The 17,512-nt window shown below is 41.3% G+C and overlaps 3 non-coding genes across 3 annotated transcripts; all 3 read left to right on the top strand.

Annotated features, from left to right (window-relative positions):
- Positions 1 to 2,638: 2,638 nt before the first annotated feature.
- On the top strand, positions 2,639 to 2,730 carry trnar-ucu (transfer RNA arginine (anticodon UCU)). The gene is given in 2 exon segments: positions 2,639 to 2,675; positions 2,695 to 2,730. It is a non-coding gene; the product is annotated as a tRNA-Arg (tRNA).
- Positions 2,731 to 2,986: 256 nt separating this feature from the next.
- On the top strand, positions 2,987 to 3,078 carry trnar-ucu (transfer RNA arginine (anticodon UCU)). The gene is given in 2 exon segments: positions 2,987 to 3,023; positions 3,043 to 3,078. It is a non-coding gene; the product is annotated as a tRNA-Arg (tRNA).
- A 228-nt stretch (positions 3,079 to 3,306) lies between these two features.
- trnar-ucu (transfer RNA arginine (anticodon UCU)) lies at positions 3,307 to 3,398 on the top strand. The gene is given in 2 exon segments: positions 3,307 to 3,343; positions 3,363 to 3,398. It is a non-coding gene; the product is annotated as a tRNA-Arg (tRNA).
- The last annotated feature ends 14,114 nt before the right edge of the window (positions 3,399 to 17,512 follow it).

Consider the following 17,512-nt stretch of genomic DNA (forward strand, 5'->3'; position numbering starts at 1 on the left):
TAAAAAACATTCATCCATTTTCTTTATTACGTGGTATCTATACATTTTGGGGAAACAGCGCCCCTCTGGTTTGTAACGGCAGGCCTATGCTAGCGAATGATTGTGGTCATAAATGGTATTGCAGCCCGACCTAACGCGAGTTCAACTTGTGCCCAGGTGAAGCCAGGTGACATTTAAATCCGTTGATTAGCATTACAAACAAAACCATGTAAGATTGTCAATGTTAAACCACTTCTAGTACACTGTGAACGGACAATGTTTAAATGAAAGGACGTCGAGTCATAACCTGCTTGTTATCGTCCCATTAACGAGTGCAGAGGGACATTTTAAGACCCCGAATGGCGTCTTCTTCAAAACAGCGTGAGTCAAATACACCATTATATATTGTTGTCATTAACTGTCCATATTATCATATCTCTGTGCTGTTTCTGTGGATGTACTGCTTAGTAATGTGTGTTGCTGCTGTGGTTACCTGCTAGTTACTTGGGTAAAATGCATGCTTTTCTGAACACTGAAGCTGTTATGTTGAGAGTCTTTGAGCAGAGACATGTAGAGCCTGATTTAAAAGTTAAAGGGGACCTATCATGCAAAATGCACTTTTTGATGTATTTTATACATATATATGTGTCCCCGGTGCGTCGGGGAACTCACGCAGCATCAACAAATAAAACCCTTTCTCTTTTCCTCCGTACCCAAATCTTTTAAAAATGGGGGTACAACGAGCGGATACAAGTTTTCTGCCGATATGATGTAATTTCGGATGGTGGACCCACATAAAGTTGCTATCAGAAACAATGCCTGACGTGTTTTGGACATAATCTCGTCTTTGTTTACATTAGCAAGCCTCGTTAACACTCAGCTAACCTGTACTGGAGAGCACATGTGTTTTAAAAAGCAGGAAATAAAAAAAGGAACTCACCTTGTGATAAACCTGCAAGAGAAAAAGCATTTGAGCTCCATACTGTTTCAGAAATAATCCTTGATGTGGTTTAGAACAGGATGACGTTTTATCACAGCAGAATTGAACTGATAGGAAAACATTCAGGATCTGGATCAGTCTTATGCGACAATGGAAACTGAACTAAAGAGAACATTTGAAACTTTAGCAGTCTGCAGTGATCTGCCTGCAGGGAGGGGCGGGCCGGCCCTGCGAGTAAAGTAACGAGTAAAGTAACGAGTAAAGTAACGAATTACTTTATGTAGAGAGTAACGAAGTAGTGTAATATATTACTTTTTTTTAAAGTAATATGTAATATGTAATATATTACTTTTTTTTAGTAACGACCCCATCTCTGGATATGAGCAGTATGAGGCATGACTACAATGGGTGAACTGTTTGGTATTTTAAGCAAAAAACTTCACAGACATGTTTTGTATAGGAATGGCCCGACAATATATTTGTCCAATATAGCATAATAGGTCCACTTTACGATTGTCTCCAGTTTTTGTTTTTAGTGTCAATTATACCCTGTTTAATATGTGGTTTGTTTGTAGCCTGTGTTTCCTATATCTTTTAAATCAAAGTTGTGTTGTAAATGAGTACTTACATATGCTGATGTGTATACGTTTCAAGTTTCAAGGCTTTTTTATTGTCATTTGTGCATAGCTACAGTGTAGTTATGACAAAGAAGATCTTAGGTCACAGTCATGTGTTTGAAACATGCACTGCTAGTTTTTGATTTGAAGATCATCTTTTTTTTATATTGCATTACACTAACCTGTACTCAGTGCCTGTGCTAAGCTTTGCTGATTGCTTATTTCTAATGTGAATCTGTGGCCTTCTTGTCACACTGTTCGATAGTTTACTAATCACCACCAAGCAAAAGTATTACAAACATCTTTCACATTTGTATTTATATAGCCTTTCATAGTGTATATACTATGTGCTCCAACATCATGAAACATGAATAACCTTTAAAAAATACTGAATCAATAAATAAATTAACGCATTGCAGTTGTGGCATCATTGTTTAAGGTTAAAATAGGTTTCATTTATATTGACTTTTACTTGGTTTTCAATATACAGTCTTTAATAAATCACTGAAAAGACAAACGTCCAAAATTTGGAGACAGAAATTGAATTAAGTCCTGACCTGTAAATCACTGAAACGTGAGTTGAATACTAATTACAGCAGTTCTTATTTATCTATATCAGTGTTTCTCAAAAATGTTCATACCAAGGACCACTTAACCAATATAAAAACACACGCGGACCACCTAACTCCACAAATATAAAAAAACACATGGTTTTTCTAGAACAGATTACAAATCGCCTGAAAATGGAACAAACAGGTGTCAACATGTGTGACGAAGGTGTTGCCCTGCTCTATATCATGCAATATGCATATTTCAAATTTAAAATGTTACCAATATACTCACGGACCACTAGGGGACGCTCACGGACTACCAGTGGTCCGCGGACCACACTTTGAGAAGCACTGGTTTATGTGATTATGTAGTTTGAAACCCTGTGAACATTCAAAAGAAGACTCTACTGGGAATTGAAACTCCATTCAAGTCAATTGCTTAAAAAAATATATAGGTTCATTAAACTGATGTAATAGTTTTTCTCACAAGAATATAACACAAATTCTAGAGAATCTGCAAGCAAGAAAGTCACGTTTGTGACCAATAATGTGGCTCTGTGGCGCAATGGACAGCGCATTGGACTTCTAGATATGCCCAGGAGAAGGTATTCAAAGGCTGTGGGTTCGAGTCCCACCAGAGTCGACATTTAAAGGTTTATAAAACATTTCAAAATCAAGATACATGAATCAACCAAAATATCCATGGTGTATGTGATTATGTAGTTTGCAACCCTGTGAACATTCAAAAGTTGACTGCTGGGAATTGAAATTCCATTCAAGTCCATTAGCCCACAAAAATATAGGTTCATAAAACTGATGTAGTAGTTTTTCTCACAAGATTATAACACAAATTCTAGAGAATCTGCAAGCAAAAAAGTCATGTTTGTGACCAATAATGTGGCTTTGTGGCGCAATGGCCAGCGCATTGGACTTCTAGATATGCCCAGGAGAAGGTATTCAAAGGCTGTGGGTTCGAGTCCCACCGGAGTCGACATTTAAAGGTTTATAAAAGTGTTCATAATCAAGATACATGAACCAAGTCGGCGAACATTTGCAATTTCAAAAGAAGACTCTACTGGGAATTGAAACTCCATTCAAGTCAATTGCTTCAAAAAAAATATAGGTTCATTAAACTGATGTAATAGCTTTTCTCACAAGATTATAACACAAATTCTAGAGAATCCACAAGCAAAAAAGTCACGTTCGCGACCAATAATGTGGCTCTGTGGCGCAATGGACAGCGCATTGGACTTCTAGATATTCCCAGGAGAAGGTATTCAAAGGCTGTGGGTTCGAGTCCCACCGGAGTCGACATTTAAAGGTTTATAAAGGTGTTCATAATCAAGATACATGAACCAAGTAAAATGTCCATGGTGTAAGTGATTATCTAGTCGGCGACACATTCAAAAGTAGAATCTGCTGGGAATTGAAACTCCATTCAAGTGAATTGCTTTTGACCTCCATTACTTCTGACACTGCTTTTTCTTTGTCAAGGCCGTTTCTATATTGTTCTCAACAAGTGATAAACTGCTTCTTAATGTGACACACACACAAATTACCAGTTCATTAGAGATTAGTGGGGGAGCTAATGCATGCTCTTAACAACTCTCATTAACAAATAAACCCACAGCCTGGAAAATCAATGGGATGCATCGCTATAACTCAGGGTGTTTCTCAATGTTCAGGACGCTTGCTTGGTAGCACATGTCTGGTAGCACAAATAATTGTGGAACAGGCTAACAGGTGTGCGTAGGGATGGGTATAGTTTGAAATGTATCGATTCCGATTCCGATTCCGGTTCTTATCGATTCCCCGTTTCAATTCCAAAATTGTAAAAGAAAGAGGTAAAACGTTTAGATAACAAAAATATCTTTTCAGCTTTAACTGACATTTTTACAAATAAAGAAATATACATGCAATACAAATGTATTGCACAATAGCTGTGCTTTATTGTAACTGAGCTATGCCTGTGGCAAGCTATTAACAGGCCTTGTCTTTTTCTTTTTTAGTGTAGTGGAGCCTCACTTCAGAGCGTTTACCGCGACCCATCTTTGGTGTTATGAAGTGACTGAGCTCGTGAACTGTCTACTGGAGGGCGGGGGGAGCCTCGCTGCGGGGCAACTGTGGACCTCTGTCGCCTGTCAGCACAACTTACATGATGGCGTTTTAAAAAATGAAGGGCGGTGCCGGCCGTCAGCGTACCGAGCCGGCCGTCAACGGCCCGCTGACGACCGGCCGTTCTGTGATTCTCCAGAACACACAGATGGCCAGTCCCCTATGTATTCCACCAGGTCATCGGGTCACCGCAGCGCCACGGCGCAGACGGACCCGGTGGAATACAGGGTCTACCGCGTTTAGGAACCGTTAAGCAGAACCAAAATTGTGTATTTTGTATGGGCACCCGGTACCCGGCATTTTCTTATCGGTTCTCATCTGGAACCGAGTTTCGGTTCCCAACCCTAGGTGTGCGTCATATGCGAGGCCCCGCCTTAAATGGAGCGCGATTTCCGCCAAAGATTTGGAAATTGGTCCGTGCGCAAAGCATTGTGGGGATTTTAAGACCGCGGAGTCTACACATGTGCAGCCTCGGAATTTTAAGTACGCCGGCCTCGGTAGAATTCCAAGTATGCTGGACATTGGAACAGTCCTTCGGCGGCACTCGATGACGTAGTATGCTTGATATAGTGGCTCTGGAGCAGCCTTCCTTGACATTGAGAAACACTCTCATGGCCCGTCCACACAACAGCGTTAAAAATCTTAAAAATCTTGGAGGTGGGCGTATCTGAAAGCTTGGGGATTTTTTGCGACCAACAACCAATCACATGAATCTCCCGCCCCCGACATACAAAGCAATAGCAATGTTAAAACGAAGTAAACTGGATATAAACTCCCCAAACAGGCGAAAACCTACCAGTTTCACCCACTGTCTCTGCCACCTCCCTCCATGCCTCGCTCCTCCGGTTTGTATCCAGTTACGTTATTAGCGACTGGTCATAAAGAACCGGGTGATTTGCTACCGCAATAACTCTCCTCCATTTTCAGGAATATAGAAAATGAACTGCGGTCTGGCTCTCCCAGCGTGCACGCGGTTTGATTGGCTAGCGCTTGTACTGTCAGATTTGCATAAACGGGATTTGATTGGCTGACGCTTCCACCTCAGCTTCAAAAGATGAACATTGCTCAACTTTTGAATCCTGAAAATCCTGAAAATCCTGGAAATCCTGGAAATCTTCGCTTTGCTTCCCCACAATGCAGTTCGGCGAAAAGCGAGGCAAAGGGACGTCACCCCATTCAAAGTCAACGGGCAGAAGCATTGGAAGATTTTTTTAACGCTGCTGTGTGGACGGGCGTCAGTCTCTGCAACCACACACACACACACACACACACACACACACACACACACACACACACACACACACACACACACACACACACACACACACACACACACACACACACACACACACACACACACACACACACACACACACACACACACACACACACACACACACACACACACACACACACACACACACACACACACACACACACACACACACACAGGTAAGGTAAACATTTACTTTATTACTTATTCTTGCTTGTTTGAAAGTCATGGTGTTTAAGCAACACAAATTCAACAGCTCTGAGATGTCATATAAAATGTTTCAGAGCACTAGCCAGCAGAAGCGCACATGTTACATAGTGATGTCATTATGCCTTTGAAGACCATTTACATGCAACAACAACCTAAATAACACACAACAGGAAAGTGAACACCCCTAAAAGCAGAACCTCTTTAATAATGCTAACATTGCAATTGCACGGCCTATAGATTGTTTCTTTGCTTCTTCTCTTCTCTATTTCATTTTTTAGTGTTTCACCTTTTCATTAGTTGGGCACAGACTGTGATAAGAGGAACAAAACACCGTCTATTAGGACATGAATGTGTCTTTGTCTCTCCCCGCTCTGCTCTTTAAGTCATCCTCTCTTGGTATTTGTCCATTATTGATGAGGGCTGATAAGCGGTTATTTAAGAGGCAGCGCTGTCCTTGTGTCTCTCTGAGGTCGTCTGAGGATAACACCCCGGCGCAGCTTCATCTTACTTTCCCACACTTCTTTATGTAAAAGGAAAGGAGTCGTGCCAGCTTTAACACACTTGTCTTGTTAATGAAACTATTAGTTGATTTTCAAGGTGACTTGGAAGGCTTTAGCCAGATCCTAAGTGTCTTGATGCAGTCTGTCTGAGCACATATTCACGTAACTCAGTTATAAATCCCCACAGGGACTCACTAAGGGTTAGGGGGGTTACTCTAAAAGTGTAATCCATTACAATCACTAGTTACATATATATATATATATATATATATAAAAAAAAAATCTAATCTGAGTATCACAATATAAAAGTAATGTAACCTGATTACTTTCTGTTGCTTTTGGATTTACGCAATATCAAGAGAAATCCAAGAGAAATTAAATATCAAACGGATGTTTTTTACTGAAGTGTATTATCAACAGAAGACAACAGAACAACTTAGAAAAGAAGAAACCAAGATATTTAGGATCAAAAAGGATTTTATTTAAAGGGAAACCTGCCTTTCATTCAGCACATTCAGGCAGTAGCCTAAACACCAACATGAAACAAATGAGCACACACTACAGTTTCAAAAAGCAGAAATACAATCTGAGCTGACAGAAAATGCTCCATTTTGAACCAAAGAAAGTGAGAACCATAAATCAGATTCAGGCAGTAGGCGTATAGATTCACACTTAAAGTATTAACCTACAGAACAGGACAGCGTACAAAGAAGAAATACAATCTGATCCTTTTACGACAAACACTATTATGCTCTTTTTAGTTTTTAAATGTAATCCTGCTAAAGTTCCATACTTTTTAGAGACTTACAAGCAATCAGATTTGTCCTGATTACATAATCATGCTACCTGTAAACCCCAGGCCTGTTCACTAATAGGTGGGTTTGTAAGGAGGGGATGTGGGATGGGACTATTTTCTTCTCACCATCTTGCAAGATAAAAGAGTAGCAGCTAAATAACTCATTTGTAGTGGTTATGCAGTGAGGGGTAACAGCGTGGGTGTGTGAAGAACCCAGAGAGATGAAAGTTGTGTGTGTGTGTGTCAGTGTGTGTGTGTGTGTGTGTGTGTGTGTGTGTGTGTGTGTGTGTGTGTGTGTGTGTGTGTGTGTGTGTGTCAGTGTGGCCTAGCATTACTATACTTGTGGGGACCTAAATCTGTTTACACAGTCACGTGTGGGGACTCGCCTCCCTTATGGGGACAAATTGGAGGTCCCCATGAGGGGGATCATTAATTTTAGGGTGAAGACTTGGTTAGGTTTAGAATTAGGGTAAGGGTAAGGGTTAGGCATGTGTTGGTTATGGTTAAGGTTAGGATAAGTCTCCAGGAAATGCATGTAAGTCAATGTAATGTCCCCTGAAGTGATGTATACATGGTGTGTGTGTGTGTGTGTGTGTGTGTGTGTGTGTGTGTGTGTGTGTGTGTGTGTGTGTGTGTGTGTGTGTGTGTGTGTGTGTGTGTGTGTGTGTGTGTGTGTGTGTGTGTGTGTGTGTGTGTGTGTGTGTGTGTGTGTGTGTGTGTGTGTGTGTGTGTGTGTGTGTGTGTGTGTGTGTGTGTGTGTGTGTGTGTGTGTGTGTGTGTGTGTGTGTGTGTGTGTGTGTGTGTGTGTGTGTGTGTGTGTGTGTGTCAGTAACAGAGACAAGATGAGAGTCTGGGCAGATGCAGCGAGAGATGAAAAGAGACCCGGAGAGATGTCCTGTAAGTTGTTTTAAAGTGCCATTAGGCGGTTCCATCACTAGGGGGAGCCGTGGACCAGCCGTTGCTGTGACTTATAGTTCATTTGTTGTTTTGCACACATCTAAATGTCTATATCAGAGAACAATTGATATAGTCCAATATTTATGTACAACAATTCACAATAGTTAACCCACTTAATAAAAGTAAGGAAGACGAAATGCTTAAATATAATAAAATGATAACATAAATAAATACATGCATGTCTGAAATGGTAAGAATTACAAACATGATGTAAAAAAACAAATGCAAAACCTTTTCAGCTGTCATTTAAAGATTTCAACTGAGTGTGCCTCTCTTATGAATTCAATAGTGACGTCCAAGTATTACAACAACATATAAGAAAAAAAACAGGACATGTGATTGTGAAAAGTGTATGAGTATTTGGAAAAAGGAATAAAGTTTTAAAACGGCAGATAGTTAGATCGTTTTATAGTGGGACAGTATTTGGGGGAAAGTATGGTCATAATTCGGTACCCCTCAATCCGATGGATAATCATCCTCTGCAAGTGAGGTGGGATGGAGACTGATGATTGGCAAGTTGGAAGAAAATTAGCCTGTGATTTAACTTGAAATACATATTGAAGTACTCAGGAATATTCCTTCAACCGGAAAGTATCTTGTACATACTGTATAAACACTATTTGATTAGGGGGATACAAAAGCTTTAGGATACTGTGTGTGTTTTTAATGTGTTTGAAGGAAGACTAGCTTGTCAACAGTAGACTGTCACTTCTTCGTCTTCTTCTTCTTCTCCCCTTCTTGTTTTTCACCCATACTTCTTCTTCCTTTGTGTCATGTTCTCAAAGCTTAACTCGAGCGACACACAATTAGAAAAACAGTAGCAGAATAATGTAGACATCTGTGCAGAATTTGATATATTTTTACGGCTCTATTTCCTCTTTTTGTTTATTGACTACAGCTCGAAAACAAAAGCCAGTTTACGGCCGATGGCGGTGATTCAGAGCAGCGAACAGTGCTTGTGAGTTCCCAGAGAACCAGTGCCAGGAGAAGAGAAACACTGCGTTGCTTTAAGAGCTGCTGCAGTGCTCATGCAGCGATTGAATCAGTAGGAGTGTCACCCACTGGATGCAGAGACCTTTAAAAACCACAGCTGGAGAGGGGGCAATATTATATCCCGTAAAACATCACCTCCTTTTCACTCCGAAAGCAATCTTCCCTCAGCTTCCTATCTGTCTTTCTTTCTTTATCCTTTCTCCCTTTCTATCATCCGATCTCTTTTTGTGTCCTCCACACCCGGTCATTAATTGTGTCCCATCATCATCTAGGTTTTTGCACAGTCATGCTCCAGAATGGACTCTCAGTTTTAGTGAGATATATCTCCGCTGTACAGCACTGAGCGGATACACTGACGCAGGCAGAGTTTATGCTTCATCGGATCAGCACTTTTTTAGTTTCTCCAGTGTGTGTGTGTGTGTGTGTGTGTCTCTCAACAGATTGTAATAGAAAGAAAGTGGAGTCTGTGTGTGTGTGTGTGTCCACAGATTGTAATATAAAGAAGGTTGTGTGTGTGTGTGTGTGTGTGTGTGTGTGTGTGTGTGTGAGATCGAGAGAAAAGCTGTGGATGTGTGTTCTGTGCTCAGGTGCAGTGCTATCTTTGTTAAGAAAATGTAATATCCTGCGGTCTCCAAGGCCTATTTAGAGAAACAAGGTGAGAGAACAAGGGACAGAATGGAATATTAAGTATTTCCACCATAACACACACCCCCAGTGTAGACTTTACTGCAGTATTTGTCCATTAAAACATTGCAATAAATGCAGTGACATAGGCGATAATCTTATGTTTAAATACTGGACAAGCAAATGCGTAACATTTAAAGTGAATGGACAGTTCTGTTTTTTAGTGGCTTCAGAACAATGCAGCAGCGATGTGTGACCGCAGCCTCTTGTTGCAATGTGTAATTTCCTTTGATACACAACAGCGTTGCGGAATAAGCTTTAAAATGTTTACAGAAGTATTACAAGATAGGCTTTGTGAAGAAAAATGTATAATATCGCATAGATAAGAAGATATAGAAGTGCACATTTTGTATCATGTATTCCTCTTGGATCAATGCTAAAAATGTAATGTTCCATTAAAATACATAATATAGTGTTGTATTGTATTTGTTTTACTTTTTTAACACTGTCCTGATTCGGTGTCTAGATGTTTGTGATTCAACTGGATTTAGTGTTGTTGATTATAAGACTCCGGTGTATGAAACATGCTATATCTGACCCTTGACCTTACAGAACGGTCAAATAAAAAGTGTTTTTATTGTTGGTTAACGGCTGTGTAGTCTGTCTGGAATTTCATTGCAGCATTACGCTCTATACAAGGATTTAAACTCCCCTGCAGGAACAGATACTGATGGAAACAATCTCACCTTTTTCACAGTCAATAAATCTGGCCGAATGTGTTGAACAGATGATATAATGGCTCGAGATGTGGTTCAGAACTTCCCTGTCAGCGCACACGAGTGCTGGGAACTCCCTCGTGTGTAGATCATGCCACACTAAGTGCTCACACACGCCCTCATAAATCCACACACACACACACACACACACACACACACACACACACACACACACACACACACACACACACACACACACACACACACACACACACACACACACACACACACACACACACACACACACACACACACACACACACACACACACACACACACACACACACACACACACACACACACACACCCTTTTATTATATTTTTGGGAATCCCCCATTGGCATTATTTTTTTTTTATTGAATTTTGTTTCCATGCTTATGTCTTACCTTTCAAGTTTTGCCATCGATCTTTGTGGGATTGTTAACACTTGACTTTAGGCACAGACCTTTTAATGTTCTCTCACTTTGACGATGCTCACAGACCAAGTCGAGCATGATATAAAAAGCACTCTTTGTTACGACCACATCACCTTTTTCCATTATTTTCAAGTGGCCTTGTGTAAGATGCAAGTCTATTAAAGAGGCCCTATTCTGCACATTTTCAGGTTCATATTAGTCTTTAGTGTCTCTACTGGGACGTGTCTCCATGCTTTAATGTTCAAAAAGCTCTTTGTTTTTCTCATACTGCCTGTGCTGCAGCACCTTCTTTCACCCTCTGTCTGAAACCAGAGCCCAGTCTGCTCTGATTAGTTAGCTGGCTGGCTCTGTTGTGATTGGTCAACTGCTTAGAGATGTCCCGCCCCTTAGCCTATATACCGTACAATGTGTTGGAGCGCTAGCCAATAGAAGCGTGAGTGTTCTGTCGTGATGTCACTATGTTACGGAAGAAAACAAAGGTTTCCTTCGATTTTAAATATTGCCAAAAAATAAGCGCTGTGGCAAACAGGCATACGTGATACGTACAGGTTTTGTTTAGTAGGTAAATATCGAACTATGGCCATGAACAAACTACATCGACTAACTCACCTCCCCACCGCTAACCTAAAGGCAGCTAATGTTTGGCGTGATGAGGTTTAGTCGTTTCATTTAGTCGCTTATTATCAACCACCGTTTTATGACACAGAGTATATGTTGTATTCACATGTGGGGTATTTAGTACTGATGTTTTTATGCTTGAGAACAACAATCTCTTCTCCTTGTGTAAACCACAGACCTTATTCCAGGCTTCTAAACTAAAACACATTAATAATATGTAATATGTGCTCCCTTACCGTAAAACCTAAGTTGTTCCCTTTGTAACAATAAATAAGAATATAACACCACAACGTAAATCTGACACTGAAATAGTGGGGTAACGTAAATATAGTGCGCTAAGCTAATATGTAAATGTGACGGGAGGTTGATGGAGATGGTAATCATGCTCAATGTAAACACACCCACGCAGCCTTCAGAAAGGTCTAATTAGCCAAACATATTAGAACTACCTGCAGGGGGTTTACCGTAGAGGCTTTTCAGCGCTACTTTTCACATTTGAATTAGATTTCAAGATCAATTCTGTAGGGTTAATGAACAAATCAAAGACTACACACGCCTTCGCTCAAGCTCAAGTGTAATGTGTCCATGTAGGAGATGTAAATGAAAAGTATGAAAGAAACTCAGTGAGTAATCATCAGATAATTAGAGCATGACATTAAAGCGGAGGGAGATGCACATTAGACGAGACACAGGTGTTTGAGATCATCCGATGAAGTGATGAACTCGTCAGAGCCGGCAGGTGAAGCACATGCTATCCACTCTCTGTTTTTAATATCTTCTGAACTCTTTCTCTCTTCATCTGGCACACGCTGACACGCTGATGTGGGACAACATGGACATGATTGCACATGCAAAGGATTTCTTGCAAGCACAAACACACACACACAAACACACACGCAAACACACACACGCACACACACACACACACACACACACACACACACACACACACACACACACACACACACACACACACACACACACACACACACACACACACACACACACACACACACACACACACACACACACACACACACACACACACACACACACACACACACACACACACACACACACAAGCACACACACACGCAAATTATTTCTTGCAAGCACAAACAAATGCCAACACATACACACACATGATTTCACACACACACACACACACACACACACACACACACACACACACACACACACACACACACACACACACACACACACACACACACACACACACACACACACACACACACACACACACACACACACACACACACACACACACACACACACACACACACACACACACCATCTGTTAAATTCTTTAAAAACACTTTGTATCTGGGATTCGGAGGAGAATAGGCTCCATATTTGTGCTCTCTTTTTGTGGATGTACTGTGTGTTTGTCAGCACTGACAGTGGCATAAAGTGGTAACACGTCTCTAGGTACTTTTTGCAATGTCATTGTCATTTTTCTGGCCAAATACTTTGAAAAAACCTTCAGTTTGTCAGACATCAGATCTGTCTCCATCCTCCTCGTTCCCCACTCGCTGCTCAACCAACGAGTCTCTTTCTGCTGGTGTATGTGCCGTGACCCTGCAAAGCAGCAACTTCACTTCAGAGCAGCCAGCTCTCCCGAGGCATGATTTAATATTGGACAATACTCCGGCACGTGCCATTTCTATCCAAATCCAACAATCAATACCAATGTTATGCTAAACTAAAGAACTAAAGAGTTCGCATGAACTAAGTTCGCATGCACCTTTGTGGGAAAAGTACCGCAGTGTGAATGCGCCTCATGGTAGGGCTAACCCATACAGTGGTGGGGCTCAAGTCAGTATTTGCAATGTAATTACATACACGCTCCCCTTGACAGTGAAACGCCATGCGTGAGGGTTCGATTATTTCCTTGTCTGAATCCAAATTGAACTGTATGAAATAAAAAGGCACATTTGTCTTGTAGTAAATAAAAAGGGCGACCTGGAGCCAATCCTGCAACTTCCCCACAAGTGAAAGAGTTGACATGCTGAAAACCCAACCCCTGCAGGGAGTCTGGGGAGATTCTCCCCCAGGAGATCTTTTGAAATACTAACATAAAATACACATTCTGGTACTCTCTTCAGAAGAAAAATAAATACATCTATTACTACACGGCATATTTAAAAAAATGAATGGTATTTTAGTTTTTTGTTACTTTGTTCTGAAAGCTGAACCTGCTGCTCCTCACAGAGAGAGGAGGGAAGAGGCTGTGAATTACTTTACATTGTGGATAAGGGTGGATAGCCCCCATTGTTCTGTGTGTCAAAATGAAAGACAGCCCACACACCTATCAATCATCACACCGTGGGTTCTTATTTCATTACGTGTTGATTTCTATCAACACGTAATGCTGTATCGATGTATATAGAGATGTACTGTAACTACAGCAACAATTATTCTCCGTCGGGACTTCCTGCAACAACACCACGCCGTTATCTTGATTCTGATTGTCCAGAAGACATTATCAAAGATGTTCTATTGAGAAGACGATCACTACGTGACAAAAGTTTTCAAAACCGTTTCTAGTCTTCGGTATTTCCAGGCAAGTGGCTGCTGAAATCAATCTTTCTAACTGCTGTCTGTGCAATTTACTCCACGCGAGTTGGCGGACTTTATTTTGCTTACTTTAACATCATTTTTCATGGTGGGGCTGAGCCATTTCCACGCTCGCGCCAGGGCCGGGGGAGGGGTTACAAGGCTCGCGTCTTGTGCTGCATTCACTTGCACTCGGACATTCGAGATTTTCTCTCATGAGTCCGATGAGCCACAACTTTTCTTTCAAAAACAAAGCTGCCAAATGGGGTGGCAAGGCATTTTTCTGAGGTGGCAGCTGCCACCCTGTGCCACCCCGTAGAACCGCCACTGAGCAGAACCAAAATTGTGTATTTTGTATGGGCACCCGGTACCCGGCATTTTCTTATCGGTTCTCATCTGGAACCGAGTTTCGGTTCCCAACCCTAGGTGTGCGTCATATGCGAGGCCCCGCCTTAAATGAAGCGCGATTTCCGCCAAAGATTTGGAAATTGGTCCGTGCGCAAAGCATTGTGGGGATTTTAAGACCGCGGAGTCTACACATGTGCAGGCTCGAAATTTCTCGCTACGAAGTACGCCGGCTTCGGTAGAATTCCAAGTATGCTGGACATTGGAACAGTCCTTCGGCAGCACTCGATGACGTAGTATGCTTGAAATAGTGGCTCTGGAGCAGCCTTCCTTGACATTGAGAAACACTCTCACGGCTCGTCCACACAACAGCGTTAAAAAAATCTTGAAAATCTTGGAGGTGGGCGTATCTGAAAGCTTGGGGATTTTTTGCGACCAACAACCAATCACATGCGGTCTCCAATCTCAAAGCAATAGCAATGTTAAAACGAAGCGTATCTGGAAAACTCCTAATAACAAACATTTTAGCTTTGATTATAAAACAATGGTCCTTCGACATCGGATCGAAGTGTCTTCAACATCCAGTTTGATTGTATTACATACTTCTCTTCTCCAAGGTAACCGGTATGTGTATTCGCTCCTCCAGATGCTTCCTGGTTGCCATCTGGTATCTTTTTCTCCTGCCTGGTGTTATTTTATTGCTGCTATTTCCCACACACAACGCCTCCATACCGTTTCCATAGCAATGCCTTTACTGAGATGACGGTTCCCTCTCGTTGATACCACTCTTCACTATCGAGTGTCCATATCTGGAGACTCTCTAGCAGCCAGGAACACGGCTCTCTGCAACAAACAGCTAATTGTGGTGCAGGTGGTGTAGGCGGTGCTTATTACGTGGTGCAAAGTTTGAGAATGACCTTATTATGTCACGCATTAAGGTGCAAAGGAGAACATTTTCAGAAAAAGTTCTGCCGTTCAACTTTGTTCTCAGAAGTTATTTTGTAGATCCATCATTTAGAGACGACATTTAGCTCATTTTCAGGTTTCATATTATTCTTTATTTCCTCTACTGGGACATGTCTCCATGTTTAATGTTCAAAAAGCTCTTTATTTCTCTCTTATTTGTGCTGCAGCACCTCTTTTCACCCTCTGTCTGAAACCAGAGCCCAGTCTGCTCTGATTGGTTAGCTGGCCGGGTCTTTTGTGATTGGTCAAGCGTTTAGATATGTCCCACCTCTTAGCCTATCACGTACAATGTGTTGGAGCACTAGCCAATAGAAGCACAAGTGTTCCATAGTGAGGTCACTATGTTCCTGAAGTAAATAAATGACTCCAATGGAGGCGTTTCAGGCAGGGGGGGAGTGTGTGGGAGAGAAACTTCCTCACTCATATTTACAACCGAGACCTTGAATGGCCATGACTTGAGGTGCAGTGGTAGTTAGTGTAAAGCTTCAGCACACACACACACACACACACACACACACACACACACACACACACACACACACACACACACACACACACACACACACACACACACACACACACACACACACACACACACACACACACACACACACACACACACACACACACACACACACACACACACACACACACACACACACACACACACACACACACACACACACACACACACACACACACACACACACACACACACACACACACCTGCAGAAGTGGGAAGCACAGTGCTTGCAGGCACATTTTAGCAAGGTCCTTTTTGCTTTTATTTACTGCAAAACATTTCTGTTCAGACATATGGTACTTACAGCATATGTGGCTCTTCGCACAGATATTGCCATGGTGACAAACCTGGGGTTATAAAGAAAACTAATGGTATGTAAGTGTAAGGTTTATAATATGCAACATTTTTCAGTGTGTTTTAAAGCACTTTGGAATTAAGTCTATTAGATTGAATATGAAATACTTTCTTGATTCCAATTTTGGAAAACAGCAGCCTCTTAACAAGGCAATGCATGAGTTAAAAATAGATAATACACTGTATACATACAACAAGAAAGATATACAGTATTAAAAAATGCTATGGGATTTTCCATTGGATTTTGGATCAACGCAGAAATACTCTCAAGGTTCAGTATCACTCTGGTCTCATTTAGATTTAAATTCACCGTAGGGTATTTACTGCCGTATTTTATGTAAGAGAATACAAATCTCTTCAGCCTACAGATATGCTTATACATAAATTATGCTACAGAATAAATTGTATTTACCCTTTTAGTACCTATGTTTCTATGGGAAATGTACACTACAAGCAGCAGCATATTGCAATGTTATATAAGGGATTGCAACAATCTTGGGGAGAGCTCATAAGGAGCGTGTGTGGATTTAATTTCCTTTGCAGTTATTGAATATTAGCAGGGCCTTGTGTGATTGTGAAATGTGTGCAAGTGGGGTCAAGGATATGACAGCCCTGAGCGTATTGCAGTGATTAGCCTTGGCCCTGAGGTCATGCTAACGTCAATCATGAAGCAGAACATGAAGATATATATGAGCAGGGTCTCCAACGAGTACCCCCTCCTCTATCACGCGCGCGCACACACACACACACACACACACACACACACACACACACACACACACACACACACACACACACACACACACACACACCACACACACACACACACACACACACACACACACACACACACACACACACACACACACACACACACACTGGTTCATAATCCCCAGTGTATCCATTTAGTCGATCCATGAGACATTGTTCTCAGAGGAGTGTTAGATTACAGACAGTTATCAGGCTGCTGAAGACAATAAAGGTCAAAATGTCACGACCGTGGAGGGTTACTCTAACAAATGTATTGTATTGTATTATTATGTAATGTAAGTTACTTTTGGATTACCTCTATCAAAAGCAATGCAAATAAATCCAAGAAAAAAACAAAACATCATTTTTTTTACTCGAGTGTATTACGCAAGACAACAGAACATGTGACCTTAGAAAAGAAGAAACCAACATATTTAGGATCAACATTTTTTTTATTTATTGGAAAACCTGCCTTTCGTTAAGCTTAGTATCCTAACATGAAACATATGAGCGCATACTACAGTTTAAAAAAGCAGAGATAAAGGTTACCATCTTTCTTTATCGTGATTAGGCTGTCTGCATTGAGGGGTGAGATGGAAATGCTGCTTGTATGGAATTTAATGGATATGATT

The sequence above is a fragment of the Pseudochaenichthys georgianus genome, chromosome 13 (assembly GCF_902827115.2).
Source record: "Pseudochaenichthys georgianus chromosome 13, fPseGeo1.2, whole genome shotgun sequence".
Classification (NCBI taxonomy): Eukaryota; Metazoa; Chordata; class Actinopteri; order Perciformes; family Channichthyidae; genus Pseudochaenichthys; species Pseudochaenichthys georgianus.